The sequence below is a fragment of the Pygocentrus nattereri genome, chromosome 19 (assembly GCF_015220715.1).
Source record: "Pygocentrus nattereri isolate fPygNat1 chromosome 19, fPygNat1.pri, whole genome shotgun sequence".
NCBI lineage: Eukaryota > Metazoa > Chordata > Actinopteri > Characiformes > Serrasalmidae > Pygocentrus > Pygocentrus nattereri.
The window spans coordinates 29,369,831-29,394,846 of record NC_051229.1 but is presented as its reverse complement, the minus strand read 5'-3'; the positions used below and the strand labels follow the sequence as shown (position 1 = coordinate 29,394,846).

At 38.7% G+C, this 25,016-nt stretch overlaps 1 protein-coding gene across 2 annotated transcripts in view; it reads left to right on the top strand.

Moving 5' to 3' along the window:
• The window catches only part of cdh18a (cadherin 18, type 2a), a 247,947-nt gene that overhangs the window by 104,635 nt on the left and 118,296 nt on the right, over positions 1–25,016 (top strand). The window contains exon 1 of one of the 2 annotated variants that reach the window (XM_017705968.2): positions 8,619–8,766. The exons of the other annotated variant lie outside the window; for it this stretch is intronic. The gene's annotated coding sequence lies outside the window, so the exon portion shown is untranslated. Of the gene's footprint in view, positions 1–8,618; positions 8,767–25,016 lie in introns of those variants that run through there. 2 annotated transcript variants of the gene reach the window in all.

Sequence of the window (25,016 nt, the reverse complement as noted above, 5' to 3'; positions counted from 1 at the left end):
GGCAGCCCACTGCAGTCCCTTGCTCTGAACTGAACAGGCTGCACTTATCTAGCATAGAGAGACATTTGTCCGATTTTTCTCCATTGCTCTGTACTGTATATCAGCAGCTGGCATGGCCATTCTGCAGTGTTCTAGGATTTAATATGGTTATTCTACATTAGTACATTAGTGGTTAGTATGGTTATTCTGCAGTGCTCCATACTGTACATTAGCGGTTGGCATGGTCATTCTAAAGTGGTCTATAGTGTGCATTAGTCTTTAGCATGGTTATGGCCCACTGCTGCAATAGCAAGCTACATTATTATATCACAGTCAGTTGTTTGCATGGTTATTCTACAATGTTCTTTAATGCAAATCGCAGTTGTTGGAAGAAAACTTCACATCTTCAAAACAGTAACTTTACAGGAGAGGGAAAAAACCTACTTAACTTTTAATGTAAGTCAATGGAACCAGACGTCTTTCCAAGTCATTTTGGGCCGCTTCTTCTAGTCCGTTCATCATGAAGTTTACACACAATGTAAACAGCAACAAGCATTTTGAAATTATGTCAAAAACTGAAAAATGGAGATGTGAGGTTTTCTTCCAACAGCAGCACTATTAACAGTTAGCATAGTTATTCTACAGTTTACTATTGTGTACATCAATGCTTAACATGATTATTCTGCAGTGTTTTATTGCATATTATTTATATATAAATATGTATATGTTTATTGCTCAGTCAGCATGGTTATTTGAGTGTTGTGCAGTGCTGTAAAAAGGTATTTCTCTTTCACCTGACGTCTGTTTTCTAATTTGTAATACTTGAGTTTTTCAGAACATCCAAATAATTTGAATAGGATAAAAAGATAATGTGAGTAAACACAAAAACACAGCGTTTAAATGATCATTCCATTATTTCAAGGGAAACATTCATCCAAAACCTGTATCACCTGTGTGAAAAAGTAATTGCCCCCTGAACCTAATATTTGGTTGTGCCTCTCTTGGCAGTAACAACTGCATTCAAATGTTTGTAATAAATTGTGCTGAGTTGTTTTGTTTGTTTGTTGTTTTTTTTTTACATTGCTGAGGAAGAATTTTGGAAGGTTTTCGAGCATGAACCGACCGTTCAAAGTTTTGAGATGGGATTAAAATCAGGACTTTGACTTGGCCGCTCCAGAACCGTAATTCTGTTTTTTTGGAGCCATTCAGAAGTGGACTGAATAAACAAATGTGCTTGAGCTTTAGGTCACAAATTGACAGGTGGACATTCTCCTTCAGGATTCATCCAGGTCATCCAGGTCCTGCAGAAGCAAAGTAGTCCCAGACCATCACACTACCACCACCATGTTTTACTGTTAGTACGATGTTTGTATGTGGTGTAAATGTGGTGACCGCTCTAGGCCAGACCCACGTCTTTCAAAAAGTTCTACCTTTTGACTTCGGTCTGCAGAATATATTCCCAAACATCTTATCGGTCATCAAGATGTTTTTTGGCAAATGGGAGACAAGCTTTTGTGTCACCAGTGATTTGCGCTTGGCGTTTTCACCCTGTGTCTTTTGTTATTGTGGAATGGTGTACATTGGCAGAAATGAGCAAGTGAAGTCTACAGCTCTTTAACTGTTCGCCTGAGCTCTTTCGTGACCAGCAGGACAGGTCGTCAGAGTGCTTTTGGTAAAAATTTGGTAGGCCAACCATCCGTGGGAAGGTTAACCACTGTTTCAAGTTTGCCTACAACAATCTTTTGCTTTGAACTAAACAAAGGTGTCCAGTTGTGTATTTATACCTAGTAGAGTTCTGCTGATCATTAGCAGTTAGCATATTTATCCTACAGTGAGCAGCTGGCCTGATTTATTCTGCCGATTTCTATAGTGTACATTAGCGGTTAGCATGTTTACTGTAAGTGAGTGGTCAGCATGGTCATTTTTCAGTCTTTCATACTATATTTTAGTGGTCACTATGAAAGTGAACTGTACGATTCATTCTTGACATTATACAGTGTTCTGTATAGTACATTAGCACTATAGCATTATACAATGTACATTAGCTTTTAGCATGGTTAGCATGGACCTACGGTCTACAGAATCCGTGGGGATTAATGACTATACCGCCACTGAAAACTTGCCTCTCTTGCTCTTTCCATATCATGCATATTGTATGATTGGCTGCTAAACTTTAAACCCCAGACTTCCATGTAAACAATTACTACTTAATATTAAAACTAGGCACCAGGCTGGTAAGTGCAATTAACATTAGCAGTTAGCGTGTTCATTACATAGTGCATTTTAAGGTTCATGACCATGTTGGGCACTGAAATGTGTCTCCCATGTCCCGTACATAGCACAGCAGTATTAGTTCCTTTAGCTTTATTGCAAAGTCTGAATATAAACGTTGACATCAGGCTTGGAAGCAGTAATGAAGATTAGCAGTTAGCATGGTTTCCCTATGATGTTTATTGTGGTTAATGAGCACATTACCACCAAAACGTCTCATTCGTGCCCTGCGGGGCACAAAGCAGAGTCATATAGCTGCTCTAGCTATATATCTTTTGTGTATGAAAAGCCATTACTGAATATTAACACTAGCATCAGGCTGGGAAGCAGTGATGAACACTAGCAGTTAGCATGGATATTCTCCAGCTAAAATGAATGACCACACAGCTGCCCAGAATATTTTTTCTTAAGACCTGTACAGAAGGATACGCTTAAGCTTACATGAAAAGTAGACTAAATATAGGATTTATATAATTTTGTATGCTATGTTATGAGCCCAGATATCAAGCTCCAGGTCTAAGCTGGTTTTTGTCTATGGAGAAAATGAATGACCCCCCGCTTGGTCCTCTGCAATAAAAAAAAAGTAATATGCCGTTTATTTGCCCTATATAAGTCCCATAAGCTGACTGTGGCTGGCCGTTAAGGTCTAAGATTATGACCACCTCCTTGTTTCTACACTCATTGAGCATCTTATCAGCTCCACTTACTGTATAGTTGCACTTTGTAGTTCTACAGTTACAGACTGTAGTCCATCTGTTTCTCTGATACTCTGTTACCCTGTTCTTCAGTGGTCAGGACCCCCATGGACAGCAGGTACTATTTGGGTGGTGGATCATTCTCAGCACTGCAGTAACACTGACATGGTGTGTTAGTGTGTGTTGCGCTGGTGCAAGTGGATCAGACACAGCAGTGCTGCTGGAGTTTTTAGTGAGTCTCCACTCACGGTCCACTCTTTAAGACACTCCTACCTTGTCGGGCCACCTTGTAGATGTAAAGTCAGAGACGACAGCTTATCTGCTGCTGCACAGCTTGTGTTGGTCATCCTTTAGTCCTTCATCAGTGGTCACAGGACACTGCCCACAGGACGCTGTTGGCTGGATATTTTTGGTTGGTGGACTATTCTCAGTCCAGCAGTGACACTGAGGTGTTTAAAAACTCCAGCAGCACTGCTGTGTCTGATCCACTCAGACTAGAGCAACACACACTAACACACCACCACGTCAGTGTTGCTGCAGTGCTGAGAATGATCCACCACCCAAATAGTACCTGCTGTATGAGGGTCCATGGGGGTCCTGACCACTGAAGAACAGGGTAACAGAGTATCAGAGAAACAGATGGACTACAGTCTATAACTCTAGAACTACAAAGTGCACTGATAATAGTGAAAGTGAAACTGATAATAATGGAAAATGAGCACGCACACCCACACACACACACACACACACACACACACACACACACATATATATATATATATATATATATATATATATATATATATATATATATATATATATATATATATATATATCATGAATTCACCAGATATGTACCTTACGTGAAAAACCTGCATTCAGTATTAATGGTATCAGTGATACAGTTTGTCAATGTGATGAACACTTAGCATGGTTATTTGGTAAGATTTTGCCTAAATCCTGCAACATAATATTGATGATAATGATGATGATAATAATAATAATAATAATAGGCCAAGCTGGTGCCTGACAGACAGGTGATAGAGCACAACACTAATAAAATAAATTACTCAAAATAATTGAGTTTAATACCTTGTATTCAAGTTACTATTTGGTAAAATAAATAATTAAAAAAATAAAGCATATTCAATCAAAGTCAAATGAAGCAATAATGCAGATCAGACTAAAAGATAAACACAAAAGTAGAGATACATTTTAATGAATAGCTAAATTAAAGAGACATTTTCAAATTTTTCTGAAAAGGGTGTACTGAAATTGCCTAACAAAACATACCAGCCTTGTGTACCAAGGATCTCCTTTTTTCAGGTTTTTATTAGTTTAGCTGTAGAAAATTATGAAAATTTTGGCATTTTATTTTCATAAGGGTAGTTTTGCATCATCAGCATAGCAATGAAATATCTACAAACAAAAAAAGGCCCTAAAATTGAACCTTGTGGGACTTAGGGTTACAATGTTTGATCAAACATGGTATCCATCATGACAATTACCATCAAAGATAATGTGACAGTGCCATATTTTCTGAACAAAATCTGTCATGACAACTCATAGACTGCGTATGATGCCTGCCATGATATTTTTATGGCCTGTTTATGTTAGTGTACTGTAGCAGGGTTCTAGAAAAGTATTGCTGATTACTTGATAATCCACACAGCCACAAAACAGGTCTTTTCTGCCCTACGAAAGAAACAGAATCATATGATTAGCTGTTAGATTCATTCTTCAGACTTTGTAATGCAGAATGATTATAGAATATTAACAGAGGCGTTAGGTCTGAAAGCAGTGATGATGATGACTGCGTGAGTCTGTGTTTGGTCTACCACATTGGGCTGGACCCAGCAACACCTCCATGACTGCCAAATATTTGCAGATCCAGATGACGGAATACGTTTCGTACCTTTCTGACAATGACGGTGTAATCTCCCTCGACAGGCATAATCTTCCTTTGGCATCCATTCGGCAACCAAAAGCATGTGACTGGCAAAGGGAAGAGAGAGCTCCGCTTCAGTGACGGCCTACGTGGGTCATTCATCTGCTCTCTTGGCAAGACCCTCACATACCCCCACAGACACTGACACCCTAACCAGAAGCTTGAAATGAGATTCATTCAAGTGCATAATCTATTTTTTTCCTGCGATTTCCCAAGCAATCATATGTTCTACTCCTTTTTCTTTGCCTCTGTCACTCATCGCTCTTTTTGCCTATGCCAGTCAGACTCCCAGCTGCATCATATTTATAGCTGTGAGGTTTTTGTCGCATCTAGGGATTTTTTGGGAAATCGGATATGAACTTGATCTGGACAGCATTGGAGAGGTTATAGGGTCTTATAGGTCTGAGTCCATTAAGCAAATGTATGGTTTTGTGATGAAAACTATAAAAGAACTTACAAGCTGCATGTTGTTGTGCAGACCTCTGAGGTCATGCATCATTTTCTAGTCACTGATATGCCCAAATAGGGTACATAATGTCATGATTGGCCCCTCCCAGTCCAGTCCATGTGTTCGTGTTGTTTTGGTTTACCCATGTGTGTTTGTTTTGGTCCAGCCCCCTTGTTTCATGACTCCACCCCTGATTGTCGCCACCTGGTTTCCGCCTGTCCCTCGTTATCCATGGTGTATTTGAGCCCTGTGTTTGCACTTTCTCTTGGCTGGTCTTTGTATTGGTCTGTCTTTACTCTGTTTGTACGGTCATTGTAGTTTGTTTCTTAGATCTCAATTATGTCTATCCATCCTGAACCTGGTGTAGATTATTGGAACCTGGACTGTCTCGACTATGACCCTGGATTTGCGCTTAATAAATCTTGCTTATCTCAGCGTATGCGTCCGTCTCCTCACTCCACGTTACACACAAGCTAAAACCATTTTTCTCAATGGAAAAAAATAGATTTTTAAAAATTGTGCCTAAAAGTTCATTGCTTGCACTTAATGGTCATTTTGAGTGGAAGTTGAACTGGAATGAATGGTGGAATTTAGGGTGGTCCTTGACTTTTGCACGTTATCTGCTCTCCTGCTCTCTTCTTTTATGTGTTCATATCAGTAAGGGAAGAAAAGAGGGATTAGAGACTTTCCCAGTAGTTGAACCCACACCTTCGATTAGCTGTCTGAAGCTGTCATATCCTGACACACGTGTGACTGTGTCAGCGCTGGGGGGGTTCGTGAGAGCACTTTTGGGCTTGGTGCCAATCCTAAAAGCTGAAGAAGCAGAGAATGATTTAAGGAGTTCTTTCATAAAGCAGGTGAGTTGTTAGTCTGAAGATAAATAGATTGCTTTATCTTTTGAGACCTGGTGGTGCCAGGCCATAATGTCTCTTATTATTCCAGTTTGGCTCAGGAAATGGAATGTTGAATTCGAAAGCACTGTTGACTTTGTAAGCAGCCATTTCAGTGAATCAATAACGCACACCGTGCGCCTGGAAGCGCGTTTCGGAACAGGATGAAAATTCCATTAATCTGTGAATCACACAGTGGGGTATGAATGATGGTGTGATGGAGTTTGCTTTTCTCCGTGTGAGGCAGCCTCATTTTACATAAGCTCACCTCAGGCCCACCTGCTAGGACGCACAGGGCAGAGCTGGGGGAAAAATGAGTAAATAAATAAACACAGCCGGAAAGATAAATCATAGGTCTATACGGTGCAGGCTGGAGGTGAGTGATGGATGGAGTCGGTAGAAGAGGTTGTAGAAGAAGGTTTGACAGCTTGGAGGTTTAGAAAAGGCAAAAGCAGACTTTTTTCCCATAAGGCCATGGGATTTTAGCACATTTTCCTCCCCCTGCTGTCTCCACTGGGCTTCCATCCCTATTCTGCTAGACGATAAACTAACAAGTATAGGCAGAGAGAGAGAGGGGGGGGGTGGAAATGGGACCAGAATAAGAAGAATAAGAAGGAAGAAAGAGAAAAGGAGAGGGAGAGAGAGAGAGAGAGAGAGAGGATGGAGAACAGCTAGCAGGGAATAGATGGTGAAAACAGGGGTAGATGAAGAAAAAGAAATGGAGAAAAAGGAGATAGAGACAAATATATAGAGTGGCAGAAAGAGAAAATAGAGGAGGAAAGAGAGAGGTAAGAAAAGAAAAAAGGGACAGACAAGAGAAAGAGAAAAGGACAGACAGAGTGGGAGAGAGAGAGGTGGGGGAAGAGAAAGGCAGAGAGAGATAAAAAGAGAAGTGGAAAAAGAAGAAAAGGAAAGGTGGAGAAAGAGAAATAAAAGAGAGGTGAATAAAGAAGAAAAGGAAAAGAAAGAGAGAGAGAGAGAGAGAGAGAGAGAGAGAGAGATAAAAAGAGGTGGAAAAAGAAGAAAAGGAAAGTGGGGAAAGAAAGAGAGCGAGAGAGACAGTGATGGAACAAAGGGAGAAGGAGAAAGAGAGAGAAAAGGAGAGAGGTAGGGAGAATATAGAGAGGAACATAGAGATAGAGACAGAGGGAGAGGAGGAAAGAAAATTGAAGTAGAAGATAGAAAAAGAAATGCGGAGAGGGAGAGGGAGAGGGAGAGAGAGAGGGAGAGAGAGAGGGAGAGAGAGAGAGAGAGAGAGAGAGAGAGCGAGAGAGAGAGAGAGAGAGAGAGAGAGAGAGAGAGAAGCATGCCCTGCAGACTGGATGGGCTTCACACTCATCTGACCTGTGCATCATTCTATCCCCCCACGCACACACACCCATATCATTAATTAGGCTCCTTTTGGAGCTACGCTATAGCCTTAAACCAAAACGCTGCCTGAGACTGCTCACAGCCCGAGATAGAGAGACAGAAAGACAGAGAGAGAGATGAAAGAGAGAGAGATAGGTAGAGTGAGAATGACAGAGAGAGAGAGACAGAGATGAAAGAGAGAGAGATATGTAGAGTGAGAGATAAAGCATGACAGAGAGAGAGAGAGAGAGAGAGAGAGAGAGAGAGACAGACACAGAGACTGGGAGAGAGAGAGAGAGAGAGAGAGAGAGAGAGACAGACACAGAAACTGGGAGAGAGAGAGAGAGAGACAGACACAGAGACTGGGAGAGAGAGAGAGAGAGAGAGAGAGAGAGAGAGAGAGAGAGAGAGAGAGAGAGAGAGAGAGAGACAGACACAGAGACTGGGAGAGAGAGAGAGAGAGAGAGAGACAGATACAGAGACTGGGAGAGAGAGAGAGACAGACACAGAGACTGGGAGAGAGAGAGAGAGAGAGAGAGAGAGAGAGAGAGAGAGAGACAGAGACTGGGAGAGAGAGAGAGAGAGACAGACACAGAGACTGAGAGAGAGAGAGAGAGAGAGAGACAGACACAGAGACTGGGAGAGAGAGAGAGAGAGAGACAGACACAGAGACTGAGAGAGAGACAGACAGAGAGAGAGAGAGAGAGAGAGAGACAGACACAGAGACTGGGGGAGAGAGAGAGAGAGAGAGACAGACACAGAGACTGGGGGAGAGAGAGAGAGAGAGAGAGAGAGAGAGAGAGAGAGACAGACACAGAGACTGGAGGAGAGAGAGAGAGAGAGAGAGACAGACACAGAGACTGGGAGAGAGAGAGAGAGAGACAGACACAGAGACTGGGGGAGAGAGAGAGAGTGTGTAGGAAATGTGAGAGGCAAAAGCAAGGCTGTCTTTGTGCATGCGTGCGCGTGTGTGCGCACAGCTGACCAATCAGAACACCCTTCCTGAGCTGCGGCTGGCTGGCAGATTTGGGAGCCGGCGGACGGTTCTGGGGAGGACTGCGAGCAGCATACACACACATATACACACCCACACACACACTCTTTCACAGGAAAAATGTGGAGAAAAACGGGCTATACTCCTTTTTACTGCAAAGCTTTGTCACCTTTTAAGGATAAAAGCACAAGGTAAGAGGCTTTTTTCTCCCTCTCTCTCTCACTCTCTCTCACTCTCACTCTGTCTCTCTCGCTCTCTGTGCCTGTCGTCTTGCATCTGCTGAAAGCTGGCAGAGCTGCTCTTGGCTTTGGCATGTGTTAAAGCAGTGCTGGGGGAAAAAAGTGTGTTTGTCGCTGTCCGCAGTCCTAGAGAACAGTCACTCTCCATGGTGCCAGAACAGAATCTCGAGAGAATATTGATGGGAATATATAGAGAGGGGGAGAGAGAGAAACTCTTTGAATTCTGTGAAGTGCGAATAAAGAGGAAAAGGTAAATGCTATCTATGGTGCTGAAACAGAGTTGCTGTCTCTGGTGCTGAATGGAAAAGGATAGAATAGAGTAGCACAGCACTTTTAACAACATAGTCACAGAACAGCTTTACAGAAATCCTTTACTGATGAGCCTCACCGAGGATGACTATTTCAGGAAAAACTCCCCAAGAGCGTGAGGGAGGAACCCTTAGAAGAATCAAGTCTCGAAACCCATCGTCTTCTGGTTTTGCTCTTTGTGGTGAATGAAACGGAAGCACTGTCCGTGGTGCTGAAACAGAGCGGATGTCCGTGGTGCTGAAACAGAGCAGCTGTCCGTGGTGCTGGAATTGTGCATTTGAAAACATCTGCAGTGGCCAAATTATAGAGAGGTAAAGGCAGGGTCTATTGATTCTCTAGCCTGTTCTGTCAGTGCCACCCTTTATCCTAGAATCGCCTCCTTCCTGCGTGTAATCCTTCAAGCGTCTGTCTCACTTTTCCCCTTTAACAGACAGCACCACGAGACAGCATGCGGAGTGTCTCTTGCTCAAGGTTTCTAACTGCTCTCTGACGGCTTCGCCAACAGTTCAGACGGCAAGGCTGCCTTTTGCTCTCTTTTATCAGTTTTGTTCATGCTTCTGCCGAACTGATGGGTGTTCAGTTATTGCCATTACGCATATAGTCATGTATACATGTATACAGTATTATAAAACATTTTCTGGGCATTTTCAGGGCAAATGGAAAACATTTGCCAATTGCCTGGATATAATCTTGATCATTAGTCGTTTTTTAACATGGCTTGTAATTGGCTTCTAAAAATGTCAACAGAAATCTTCTAGACATATGAGAACGGTATCAAGGGTTTGGATATGTTCTAGGGTAGCTGTGCCCATGTAAGCAGTGCTTGCGAGCAGTGGCCATGTCATGGTGCCAAACAACACATAATAAGTGTCTCCCTTGGAGTCCTTCTCCCTAATATTGCTAATCCTGTAATGAACAATCAGTCTGAAGCCTCATGCTCAGTGAAATGGTACTACAGCAGTGGGGCTTGGAAACGCATGCTGCAAATAGAAGCTTAAAAACACCTCAGGACTTCTTTAAAAATAAAGAATTAAAATGAAATTAAAGAACTAAATGCTATCAAGCATTTGTATGTGGCAGGTTAAAATCAGGTCTAAAGCACCTGAGCGTTCTCCATTTCTCCAGCATGGCTTCAAACTGTATATCATTAAAGAAATCTCTTAAAAAGGAAGAAACGTTCCTTAATGGTTCTTGGGTTGAACAAAGCGTTCTAGGAATTGTAACCATTCCTTACTGTACCTTAACATTATATTGAGATTCTTTCAAAAATTCAAAAATATTTTTCACTTATGTGCATCTCAATTAGGCAAAGAACCACCCATTGATGTGTTCTTCAGGTACCCAAAAGCGGTTCTGCTGTATTTCCCTTTTCAGAGTGTGTACTTCTTAAAAAGGCGGCTCTTCGAAGATTCTTTAGTGAAGCCAACTCAAAGAACTATTTACATGGGTTCTTAGCATGATAAAATGGTTCTACAGATGGATGATCGATGGAGACTTCTACACAGCACTAAAAGGGTTATATTATTACAATGAGGAGAACCCCCTTTTGAACCCTTGGTTCTTTAACTCCTTAAAATATCAGGTTTATTACATACAAAGGCTTATTACTTAGTAACTACTGGGACCTCAGTGCAAACTGGCTGAGCAATTCTTAGGTTATAGATGTGTAATAAAACTTTGGTTGGTGGGCCCGACTATATTTTTAAAAAGGGTTCTAAATATCACCAAAGGGTTCATCTATTGTTGTAATGTCAAGCTTGTAACAATAGAAGAACCCTTTTGGTGATATTTAGAGCTGTTGTCAATATTTGCCACCAAGGAAACCCCAACAACGTTTGCAGTATTCAGAAAATCACCACCTCAGCTCTGGGGCACTGTGGCCTGAGCCTGATTTGAAGGCACAGGGCCACAGTCATGCAAGAAGATTGCTAATTTGAGCAACACGCAAAGTAGAAGGGAGAAAAGGGAACAAACATTTGAAGATTGTCACTGCGGAGAGAGAGAAGCCTCTAAGCCTCCATCTGATGAGAGCGCTACTCCGTTCCAATTAGCATCCTAATTAAGCGCACTGGATTCTAATCAGTATTGCAAATGTGTTTTGAAGACCTCAAGAAACCTGCATGAATAAGCCGTGCCACCTTTTGCCTTTTGAATGCAGAATCAGGGAACACCTGGCTAAGTGGATACAGCCTGCATTGTCCTGTTTGCCTTGCCAAATGCTTGTCATGGCTTGATCGTTTATTTCTTTCTTTATTTATTTTAGATAAGATCCAGCCTGTCCCGCAGGGCTAAAACATTGACCACAAGGTCACAAAAGATTTGGTTTTTGGACAGTTTCTCTAATTGTCTCCATTCATTAAGTTAGTGAATTAGTCTCATTATTCCACGTTAACCCTTAGCTAAAGGTCAGCTTTTCAGCTTTCAACATCAAATTTGCATTCATTCTTCCAAAGAAATTTGCATGATGTCATAGTTGACTGAGTTTGTGCTGCTTTTGAAATTCACACACAAGTTCATGAGAGTTGAAGGTTGTTAGCAAGGAATAGAGGTTTTTGGGCATAAATGTACTAAATTTGCTAGTTTAAAAGTAGGATAACACTTATTAGGATAAATGAAGCTACAGTCATGTTGACAAGTGCCAAACGATAACAATGTGCAGTATGGCTAAATAGCATATAGACTAACATTAGTCCAATAAAGTGAGTCTATTCAACTAACCAAATGTAAGGGTTTGGTGGTTGCGAGGAGACGGTACTTGTCTGACTGCATTGTGCCAAGTGTAAAGTTTGGTGGAGGGGGGATCATGGTGTGGGTTTGGCTTTCAGGAGTTGGGCTCGGCCCCTTAGTTCCAGTGAAAGGAACTCTTAATGCTTCAGCACCAAGAGATTTTGGACAATTTCATGCTCCCAACTTTGTGGGAACAGTTTGGGGACGGCCCCTTCCTACTCCAGCATGGCTGCACACCAGTTCACAAAGCAGGTCCATAAAGACACGGATGAGCCAGTTTGGTGCGGAAGAACTTGACTGGCCTGTACAGAGTCCTGACCTCAACCCCATAGAACACCTTTGGGATGAATTAGAGCGGAGACTGTGAGCCAGACCTTCTCATCCAACATCACTGTCTGACCTCACAAATGTACTTCTGGAAGAACAGTCAAAAATTCCCATAAACACTCCTAACCCTTGTGGAAAGCCTTCCCAGAAGACTTGAAGCTGTTATGGCTGCAAAGGGTGGGCCGACATCATATTAAACCCTATGGATTAAGAACGGGAAGTCACTCAAGTTCATATGCGTGTGAAGGCAGATGAGCGAAGACTATATATATATTAGTATTCGCTCATCTGCCATCTACCTTAATATATATATTAAGACCTGTTGGTGGGCCGTGGCCTTTTAAGTTTATAACTGTTGTTTACTGTTGATTCAGAGACAACTTTCATTTATTTAATGATTCAGAGACAAAAATAATGTAAAACATTGCCCGAAAACACAAATTAAGAACCATTTCAATCACACCCACTCTTTCTATTTCTGTCTTTTAACCCCTTAAATGGTCAGGGCCCACCAGCAGGCCTTAAGTTTTATTACACTCGTCTATAACCTATGAGTGCTCAGCCAGTCTGCACTGAAGTCCCTGTAGTTTCTTAATAATAAGCCTTAGTATGTAATAAGCCTGGGATTTTAAGCGATTAATTTGTTCAAATCTGTCCTCAGAGGAGTTATGACGTGCTTATCCACGTTGGTCAGAAAACTAAATGAGCCAGTGGATTTGAAATTTCTCTCTGCTTTTTCCATAAGTGTATCACTTTCTATCACTATGAATGCTGTTTTACTGTTGAATTCAGTGCAATAGCTTCTGAGTAAGTGTGCACAGACATTCAACCTGCACTGTCATTGAAAAACATTGTCCCACACCTCATAGTGGTACAGAACCAACAGTGTCACATGCATGAACATGTTGCTATGGTGACGAGGGTGTCCTGTTTTCTTTTAATATTGTGTTGGATAATACTGGGTGTGTCTTCGGTGCCATATCTCTCCAAGAAAGCAACATTTTGTTTATTTCACTGGGTGACAATGCTTGTGGTGCGGTGCCACTATAGCTCCTCGTGCTGACAGAATTTTCCAAACAAAAATGATCCAGTTTGCCATCCATTGTCTACTGACATGTAACGGTTGAATCAGAATCTAATCCGATTCACTATGGAAATGCTTGTTATTGTTTTATTTTGCTAGAGTGCCAATAAAATGAACCTAATATATGAAGTATATTTCTGTGGCAACATTGTCTATGAACGTCATGTTTGCAAGCATCTGTAAACACATTCATAACCTGTTATAATGCATTCACAGGGCATCAAACACATGGCTATAAATATTTGTAAAAATGCATTCTACATCATAGCCATGGTTATTATACATTAATAATTGTTAACATAATGCATTATAAGTAGTGTTCATAACAAATGATAAGAGCTCATAAGCTGTACTTGCCTGCTCTAAGTAAAGTGAAGCGTACTGGACTAAAGCCTCCTCCAGGGTTTAGACTGAGGCTTCAAGTTGAATAATTTACTGAAGGATTTACTGAAACACTAAAACACAATAAAGCTCATTACAGGCTTCAAATGTCAGAGTTTAAACCAGAGCAACGTCAGAGTTTCACCCAATGTGGGAAAGTCAATGTGCACCACTGTTAATGTGCACCACCGTTAGCCTGGCACTCACTTAACACTGCATATCCAATAGAACGGCAGTGAGGGAACAAATAACGACCGCACTCTACTATCAAATATAACATGTTATTAACACTACTTATAATACATTATGGTAATGATTGATAATCTATAATAAAATTGGCTATAAAGTGTAATTCAGTTGAATCCATTTTTTATAAATATTTATAGCCATGTTTATAATGCCTTATGAATGCATTATAACACGTTATGAATGTGCATATGGATAAAAGTGACCTTCATAGAAAGTGTTACCGTTTCTGTTTATATATCTTGTAGGCATTACTAATGACCAAAGGGCCATAAAGAGTTAGAACTAAAGTTCATCTTCTTGGAGAAACTCTGTCTTGAAAATTCATCCGGAAGACTTGTTTCAGCAAGAGTCAAATCAGTGTGGCATTTACAGTTGAGATTTTTGGAAAATGGTTGTTTAAGAAAACTCAGCATGGACATCTGGCTGCCATGGCCAGCAGGTGTATATCAGAATGTTTGCCAAATTGCTGCCCCCAGATTGACTACATGGAGGAATGCAGCTCACACGCATTATGACTTGAGCACTGCTGCTATATGAGATGTCCACCTGTGTGTACCAATTTGAGTGCAGCACACTGGAAAAATTGACATTATAATGCATTTAAGTTCTTCCTGCAGTTATGGGAGGAATCTATAAAATGACATCATTAACTGCTAGATACTGATTCGAGACACAGTCACTGTTGTAGGAAAACCTTCTGACTCTGAAATGATACCTTCATAAGGAAAACAGCAATGCCCTTAATTTAGCTTTCCATTATAACACATTTGACATTTCAAACGTTCACACTTAAACTTTAAAAGCATGCTCAATTGGTGTTGAAATGTAGATGACAATTAAATACAATCAGTATCTGTTCAATGGTTCTTGATTATATTTGAATAATGCCATAAGTGTACATTAACCATGATGATGATTGAACCAACAGAAAGGATCCAAAATGACTCAAAAAAACAATCTAAGAATTCCAATCATTGTGAGTCACTTAGGCCTAATTCAACCACTGAGATTTAAACAAAGTCATTCAAAGTGGTTTAAAGTGAAATGAGGCTTTCTACATTCTTTGTTTACAGTGGAGATTGAAGTTCAGGGATCTTTTAGTCAATAATGTATATACGACTCGTCTTCCAAACTGGCCAGTGAACCTACATGTGACTTCTGAGTTTTTATGTTCATAATGGTTAAAGAAGTGGTTTGAAAACAAAACTTTGGGTACTATTTTGCCCTGCATGTATATCTTTACCATAATGTTTATCATGTGTTTACCATAAAGGAGAGCCTCAGACCCTTAGACAGTGAATCATGCATTCTGCCAGGGAGCTTTTAGAAGCATTGAGCACTTCAGTCATCTGCGACCAACTCTAGGTTTCTGTAGAACATAGCATTTCATATCAAAACACTCCCAATGACTTTGTTTAAAGCTCAGTGGTTGAATTAGGCCTAAGTGACTCACAATGATTGGAATTCTTAGATTGTTTTTTGAGTCATTTTGGATCATTTCTGTTGGTTCATTCATCATCATGGTTAATGTACATTTATGGCATTATTCAAATATAACCAAGATTAATTGTCATCTACATTTCAACATCAATTGAGCATGCTTTTTTTTTTTTTAAGGACACTTAAAATGATGATTTAACATGTTTGGCTTAAACAAAATAAAGCAAAATTCAGGCTTTAATGTGGCTGTTTGTACTTTGCTCTTTTTGTAGATAACAGTACATCATATCTGTCAGCAACAAGAGCTCCTTTATAATTCAATGTATTTTAGGGTAAACGTGTGATGAGTTAGGCTTGCAGTTTGCATTATGCTATTTGGTGTGCATGTCACTGTTGTTGGAAGAAAACCTCATTTTTCAGTTTTTGACATAAACCTATTGTCCTTTATATTGTATGTAAATTTCAAGATGAACGGACCAAAAGAAATGGCCCAAAAAGACTTGGAAAAAATCTGGTTCCATTGACTTACATTAAAAATAATACACGTCCAATACCTTTCAGCTGCATTCACCTCATAAAGTCCAGTGCAAAACTTAATAAATGCATTTTAGACTAAGAAAATGTCTTGACTAGTTAATTGTATTTTAAGCAAAGTATGTATTGTGCATTTTTTTTAGCTAAACCATCACTTTAAGCTTGTCCAAGAAAGAGCTCATGAGACATTTATTAAGTCATATACAGTAACATAATAGCCCATAGCCCAGATAGCAGCTCTTTCCCCGCTGTCTCTATGAGGCTGTAAAGACAGAGAGCAGAATGTGTTTGTGAAAGCTCTGCTCTGTTGCAGTGTGGTCCACTGTTCTCTCTCCAGCACTGCACTCAACCCCCATTAGCCTGGGGCCAGCTGCGCAAGTTCTTTTCAAGGCCGTCTTGAGTTTGAAGCCCACCAACTCAGATTCAGTCAGGCTCGATTAGAGCATCAATTACGTTTCATCAGCCACCAGCCAGAGAAACAGATGCAAAATGTTGCATTTGGACATGTTGGTCTTGGGCTGTATGTTCACAGCAGTGCCGTCTGCAGTGCAAGAATTCTGAAATGCTTTTTGTAGCCAGCTAGGAGTCTTTTTGTTATTGTTTTAGGAATTTTTACCCACTCTTTGTTGCAGAATGTCTGGCAAGCACAGGAGGTTTACAATCCACCCACTTATTTCCAGTGATGCTAAAGGCAGAGTATTGTAATAGTCGGTTTAAACCCTTAAATGGCCAGGGCTCATCAGTGGGCTCAAAGTTTTAATACACACTTTTAAGAATAGCTCAGCCAGTTTGCATTGAAATACCTGACTGATTGAAGAATAAGGATTCTGGGATTCCAAGGGGTTAAAATGATTCAGCTTATGATTTTTTTGAAAACCTTCATAGTGGATTTTAAGGTATGTTTTGTATCCTTGGCCTGTTAAGAAGAGCCTTTTTCAAGCTTTACTTTCATGACTGTCACATTTGCATCCAGAATTGATTAATATTTAGTGGAATCTGTGCAATTTCCTGTGCCAGTGGCTACCACTATATATAACTGATTCACCCTTATATGTACAGCTGTCAATGTATGCTTTTCATCAAATGCTGATACATTTTTTTCTCTAAACATATGTTTGGTGATTGTGGGATGTTTTTGTTAGTCCACAGCATTTGCAGACCTTTTTTTTAATGAGTTCACAAGAAAGGTGTTATTTCGTATGACTCTTTTGTGCAGATCATGTTTGTGCATGCAGTGCTACACAGCTGGAAGATGCACCACCACTCCTTCCAGCAGGGTCATTGCTGTCATATGGGGGTTTTGCTTTGCCTTTCTAGCAAGCACATGAGCAGTTCTGCCTGAAAAGGTTTAATTGTCTGGTAACACTTTCTATGAATGTGATGTTGGTAAGCATGTCTAAATATATTTATAACATGTTATTATGCATTCATCAGGCATTATAAACATGGTTATAAACATTTATAAAAAAATAATGCATTATAAGTCGTGTTAATAACATGTTATACAGTCAGTGGAAAAGCAATCAGTCCCAGTTTGTGGAGCGTAAAGTAAGACAAAATATAAAGTTTATTTACACCCTGAGATTTCCAGTATTTTATTTGAGCTTAAAGTTACTGTGGGCTGAAGGCCTGGAGAGGGAGAGGTGAGAGAGTAGAGCACTGTCATTGTAATTTGTTCTCTCACTGGTTCTAATGTCAAGTGCTAGAACCCTTCACTCTCTAACATAACACCACACTACCATACAGTAATGCTAATTTCTGCTAGTTTTCTATTGAATAAGCAGTGTTAAGTCAGTGCCAGGCTAATGGTGGTGCACATTAACAGTGATGTACATTGACTTTCCCACATTGGGTGAAACTCTGAGGGCAGCTCTAGTTTAAACTCTGACATTTGAAGCCTATAATGAGCTTTATTGTGTTTTAGTGTTTCAGTAAATCCTTCAGTAAATACTTCAACTTGAAGCCTCAGTCTTAACACTGGAGGAGGCTTTATTACAGTACACTTCACTTTACTTAGAGGGGATAAATACAACTTATGAGCTCTTATAATTTGTCTTGAACAATACTTATAATGCATTATGTTAACAACTCATAATGCATAATAACCATGACTATGAAAATATAATGCATTTTTAAAATATTTACATCCAAGTTTATGATGCCTTATGAATGCATTACATCATGTTATAATTGTGTTTATATATGCTTACAAATGTGACATTCTTAGAAAGTGCTACAGATTGACTTTCAGATTTCCCCTGTATGTTCACCTCCTGGAGTGCACAAACAAACTAACACATCAAATTGAATGTTTGTCTATCTTTGCAAAAATCCAGCACATGAATCAGTAGAGTTTTTCCCTTTTGATTTCCATTTTATTGCGATATCATTAGTGACTCCCATTTGGAGTTATAAGGCTGTGAAGAGGGGTTAAAAAGCACATCATCTGCCTCAGTCTGTGAGTAATTGGTGGATTGTTGTATCCTCTGTTGTTTGCAGAGAAAATGTATGTTTTCAATAAAACCAGTGTCACCTGAATTTGGTATACAAATGTAGATATATACACCATATGCAAAAATTCAAATAAACTAAAAAAAAAATAAATAAATAAACAAATCAACTAGGATGCCCATCAGGCTCTGTTTCTTACTGTAAGAGTGAGTAGTAGCACATTTAATGTACACATTGGCACCATTAAAGCTGCCAACTAAACATGCTGATTGATTAAAACGTTTAATCAATCGTTTTTTAAAGTAATATTTTTAAAGAGACAGCTATCCTGTGCAGTCTGGGCTGGAAATCCCAGGAATTGAATTAAAAACCAGTGATCATGTGTTTGCTTCTTCAGAGCTGACTGACTGAGTGGAGAGAAAACAGAGCTTCTAAAATAACCTTGCTAAGTAATTTGCACCATGTGTGATGTGTCTTGAAGAGTGAGACAGATACTAAATATCTCATGTGCACTTAGCACTTGAGCTTTCCCTCTAGGCTGTGAAGGCAATGAAGGCTTGACAGCAAGCAACCTCACAGAAATGTGTCTCCATGATCTCCAGACCCCTCCCCGATTCACAATTTATGAGGGATTACTGAAACAAACCATTACCAGGGGCAGAGGCTGGTGACATTTGGCACCGAGCTCAGCCTTGAGGACAGCCATTTCTTTCACTGAAGCATGATGGTGAGACGGAGAAACTACAGGCAATCTTCTTTCCATGTCTCAGTGAACGGTTTAGGCATTTAAATGGATTATTGTTAAAGAAAGAGTCTATGTTGGGTTTTTTTTTTCTTATGTTATCTTTCAAAGTGCCGTCAATAGCCGTAAATAAGCAACAGGGCTTTCTTCACAGGCTATTCTATTTGTACAATGTGGTAGGTGTAAATTATTTATTCAGTAGTCTTTACACTTTTATAAGGGGCAGTTGTAATGTGTGTCAGGCCAGTTCATGTTGAGAGCATGTTTGAAGCTCTGTTTAACTGTGTAATGGAACAGGTCCTACTCTGTTTTAATCCACACCAGCTTAAGTACATCAAAGCACAGTATCTTCCATGGCATTGCATTTTCTTTCAAGTATCGTGTTTATTTTGTTTAACCTTCAGAATGAGTGAAGGAAAACCTCTGTAAAGACATCATTCAGAACTCATACTCCCCCATTTTTAAAATCCAGTACTTAGTGCATTTTAAGCTTTATTAATCAGTAACTACATGGACTCTATTGCAAACTAGTTGGGCTATTTTTAACTTACCGAAGTGTGTAATAAGACTTTCGGTCCATCTGCAGGCCCTGGCCTTTTAAGGAGTTAATAAGATTTAGATTTTTACAGTACAGTGGCTCTAGCTAATGAAGAGACTAAACTAAGGCTTGGGACTTGGGACTTGAAGAGACCCATAAACATCTCTGACAAATCCAATTATAATATTGCAAAAAAGGTTATTTTAAATAATGCTATAGAAGAATCACTATAGCAGTGGTTCTCAAACTCAGGGATCTTCAGATGGTCTAGATTTTTGCTTCAAAGTCATTTTTACCACATGAAGAAAGAACAAAAAATGTGGACCCACTGGAGGTCCCTGAGGATTGGTTAGAAAACCACGGACCTACAGAACCTTCCAATGGACAGCTCTTCAAAGAATGTAAATTTTCTATACTGTACAGGTTCTGCAGGTTCTCTAGAAATGGTTCTGTTTAGAACCATGAGATGGTGAATGTGTTGTGGAAGGTTTTACTTAGAAACAGGCTCCAAAAATTATTCTACTTACTGTAACAACTCTTTTCAGTGCTATATAGAACCCTTTGCAAAAAGGTTCTATATAGATCCAAGTACAACACATCCTTCATCAATCAGAGAACCTTTTCATCATGCAAAGAACCTTTAAACATGGAAATGGTTCTTTAAGTGTTCATGGATCTACATAGAGCCATTTGCCTTTACTAAAAAACCTGAAAGAGACCTTTTTTTAAGTGTGAAGCCTGACTGCTATGTCTCGTGATCAATAATATCAGCTGATATTGACAAGCCAATTAAACACTATTGACTAAATCCATCCATCCATCCATCCATCCATTTTCTAAGCCGCTTCTTCATCAGGGTCGCGGGGGATGCTGGAGCCTATCCCAGCAGTCTTCGGGCGGAAGGCAGGATACACCCTGGATAGGTTATTGGCTAAATTATATCCAAAAATGAAGGATTTTAAGTTACATAGTTGTGCCACTGGTTTTATCCTCTATCTCTGCAAATAATATTGTACATAACCTTTTAAAAGTTTAAAGGATTTTAATATAATCTAAAGATTCTATACTAATACTAGCATTTTTGTAGAATCATGAATTAAATTATTATTTAAAAGCCTTTATTTAAGAGTGTACCACATAGTACCACAGTGCCTGTGCTGTCTTGATGATAACTAGGCCTCTTACCTGGCACCAATGGGGTAAAACCTTCAATAGTCAAGTTGCTGCAATAACCAGAGCCACTGCTGGTGCATCACACTTTAAACATGCTGTGAAAATGTTTTATCAGAAACGAAAAGAGGAGCTACTATTCCCACCCAAAGTGTTTACGGAACTGAACTGAGTAGGAAGCAGTGAGTATTGGACAGATGGTTAGTTATATTTCACTAACACTGCATGATGTGTTACAAACATAGATACACCTTAGTTACCGTGCACTATTTAGACATAGGACTATCGATGTTCAGTATTTTCATGGCACTTCCATATTACTTAATATCAAAATAATCCATGTCATTCAATACCAGAATTACAATACATGAGTAGTGTTGTCAGCATCTGTGAGCGGCTAAGCATGCATGTTCCAACATCTAGACAGGTGTACGTTCATCTAAATTACACCCCACATGCATGTCATTTTTCATATGTTGCAGTTATAAAGCACCTCGAAATCATTCCTCATTTAAATCACATCCATATCCAGTTTGTAAGTGAATAGATAAAAAGTGAAAACCTCCAACGAGAACAGCTATAACTCATAAATAAACACAAAGACTGTCGAGCCTAATCAAAACTAATGTAAGATAATTTAAGTTGTCACTTTCTGCAAACAATCATTTGCCAATTTTAGGCTCTCGGCGCCAATGCCTGATTAAAATAACCGAGCACACCAGAACATGAAGAGCACGGCAGACGTGGAGGCGTGTAGTTTGTTCATTGAAGCCTACAGCAGAGTGAACAAAGTGGGGGTTAATGAGAACAGAATACATGGGGGGGGGTCCATAAATAAAAACTAGACGGAGGATAGACTGTATAACAAAGCAGGGAGTCACAAAAATAAAAAAAGAGAGACACTGATTTAGAAACCGTGCAGTGTGTTTGTTAGTGTGTATATTACAATGGCACTCCATACAACGGTAACACTTTCTATGAATGTCACATTTATAAGCATCTATAAACAGATTTACATGTTATAATGCATTCATAAGGCATTATAAACATAGTTATAAATATTTATACAAATGAAACACTGAATTACACTTTATAGCCATTAGACATTATGAATTGTTAATGTATATACATATTGTTAATATTATATACATAATATATTATATATTATATATATTATATAATAATACATGCATTATAAACAGTGTTAACCTGTTATATTGTCAGTGCCAAAGAAGTGAGCATAAATGAAAGAAAAATACAAACTTCATTGATGGCATTTCCAGTATTTTATTTCTCAGCTCTGGTGCTGTTAGTGTTGCATCTTGGTGCTGGTTTCCGCTGGCATTCTATTGAGTATGTAGTGTTAAGTGAGTGCAAGGCTAACGGTGGTGCACATTAACAGTGGTGTACATTGACTTTCCCACATTGGGTGAAACTCTGAGGGCAGCTCTGGTTTAAACTCTGACATTTGAAGCCTGTAATGAGCTTTATGGTGTTTTAGTGTTTCAGTAAATCCTTCAGTAAATTCTTCAACTTGAAGCCTCAGTCTTAACACTGGAGGAGGCTTTAGTCCAGTACACTTCACTTTACTTAGAGAGGACAAATACAGCTTATGAGCTCTTATAATTTGTTGTAAACAATGCTTATAGTGTATTGTGTTAACAATTCATTATGCATAATAAGCATGGCTATAATGTGTGATGTATTTGTATAAGTATTTATGGCCATGTTTATAAGGCTTTATGAATGAATTATAACATGTTATGAATGTGTTTATAGATGCTTACAAACAGCAACATTCATGGAAAGTGTTACCCACACAATAGATTACAATGGAACCTTAGATTACAACGGTACAAAGAAAGCAATACAGAGAAAATACAGTATATTTAAGAATCCTTGTTGTAGATGAAAACCTTGTATCCCCAAAATAATAAATTTAGAGAAGAAGGAAAAACAGAATTTATGTGTAAGTCAATGGAACCAGAATTTTTTCCAAGTCATTTTGTGCCATTTCTTTTAGTGCATTCAAAATGAAATTTCTGTCCAATGCGTTTTCAATTTTCAACTAATTTCAATTTTCAAATTATGTCAAAAACTGAAAAAACAAAAAATGGAGATGCAAGGTTTTCGTCCAATATGATCTCTTTTTTTTTTTTTTGGAATATGCCGACAACATACAGTATAACAATACATGTAATATTCAAAGTGGACTCTTACAATCTTAAAACTGTATATTTTTGTTGATCCTATAAACATTTTGCAGCTTGATGAAATTTGTTGGGAATGTATCATCACTGTCACAAGAAACAAAAAACAAAAAAAGCAAAACAAACATTTATTTTTGTCATAACTGTTACTTTCTTGGTTAATTTGAAAACTCCAGCTGCACTGAGTTAAAAATTTAATGGACCAACAAATTAATGGACCAAAATTACTCGGAAAACTTTGTGCATTAACTTCCATTACATGATAACCCTCCGATTATTTTTGTGGTCAATTTAACCCCATTCAGTGTCTAACATATAAATAAATAATTGACCTGATTGTTTTGCTTCATATTTAATGACTGTTCTTAATGTAATGAAAAACATAAAATGAACATGATGATATGCTTTCACATTTGGTATGCATCAGTGTTCTCTGGGGTCAGTTTGACCCCAGGTTGTTTTAGTTGTATAAAACATTAAGTAGCAGCAGTTTCCACACATTTGCTTTGGTTGCTTTTCAAAAGTTGACATCACCATTACATGCAATGGATAAAAAGCAATAACTGGAGGGTTAAGAATGTTATTTCCTACTCTAAAGTTATCCATTTGGAAAAGCATTAGCCACACTACTAGAAATAAAGATTTCTAAATTGTTCTTGCTTTAGATTTTTTTTTCTTTTTTTGGAAAGAAATTTAAACAGGTACAAAGGCTTCATATCATGTGACGGTTTCTTTGAGCTTTAAAATTATTTCTCATTCACAAAGATATTTTTTAGGAGCCAACCATGTAAAGGTCATTAACCTCTTAAATCCCAAGCTTTTTACATATTAAGGCTAAATATTCAGTAACTACAGGTATTTCAAGGCTCACTGGTTGCGCTAGATCAGTGGATCATAGCCATTTATGGGGCTATGGCATTATATTTTGGCACTTTGTTTCTATGGTTCCACTTTTTGTATGCAATCTCGCTTCCTGCTCTAAACTACAGGGGCATAGCTAAAATGAGGCTCTGGCTATAGACTAAAAATGTTTGTTTTAGTAATGAAATGAAAATATGAGACAGCATGTTTTATTTAAAAACAAAACTGATTATTAATCTAAATATTTCAAGTTTAAAAAAAATATAATATTTAACAAAAAGTTATTTTCCGTGTAAATTTAGGTTTGAATGTAAATAACACTTGAGGCAACGACTTCCCCATATATCACTCCATAAGCAATGTTTTTGTAGATATGTACTTTATTACTTTCTCAATTAATGTTTTGGCTTTAAATAGATAATTACATAATACTTGTAAGTGTCTAGGATCTAAATATTTATTTCTTTTTTTACTAAAAAATAGGATGCATAATTATCTAACAGTTATTTGCAATGGTTATGAATTGCTTTCATGTTTTCAATTAAGTAAATGCTTTATAGTTCAAGCGGTATAATAAGGATATCACAACAAAATCATTATCACTATTATTGTAATTAATTATTGCAATTCAAACCAAAGATTAGTAAATGGATAAGAATTCAAATTATACCAAAAATGTATGTGTAACAATTATGTATTTGTTAAACCGTCATTAATAAACTATTAGATATTGATAAAGCTAATGTTTATTAGGGTCTGACATTATAAAGTGTAACCAAAACAATTATCTGGAAGGTAGAATTAGGGAGATTATAGAGTAGAAAGGAGAAAACGGGAGCACATTCAGGCTGAGGAAAAGAATCTAATTCACACATTTTCAGCTTAACTCAAACTCTGAAGACGAGACGACACTAAATTCTCAAACTGCCGTCACCACTGAGCAGCTTTTCAGTCGGCAGCTGTGACAGAAGAACAGCTGAACAACCTGGAATCAACCAGAAATGAACCCAACACCATTCGCCAGACGTGTCTGATCTTCAGAGTCGGACCAAATCAGACTGAGCCATAAAACTGACCCAATAAAAACTGACCAACTCTGACGTAGCAACAAGCTGCTCGTTAAGGAGCTCTAATTAGGAGGAAGGAACTGAACATTAAAACATATTAAACGCCGTGTTC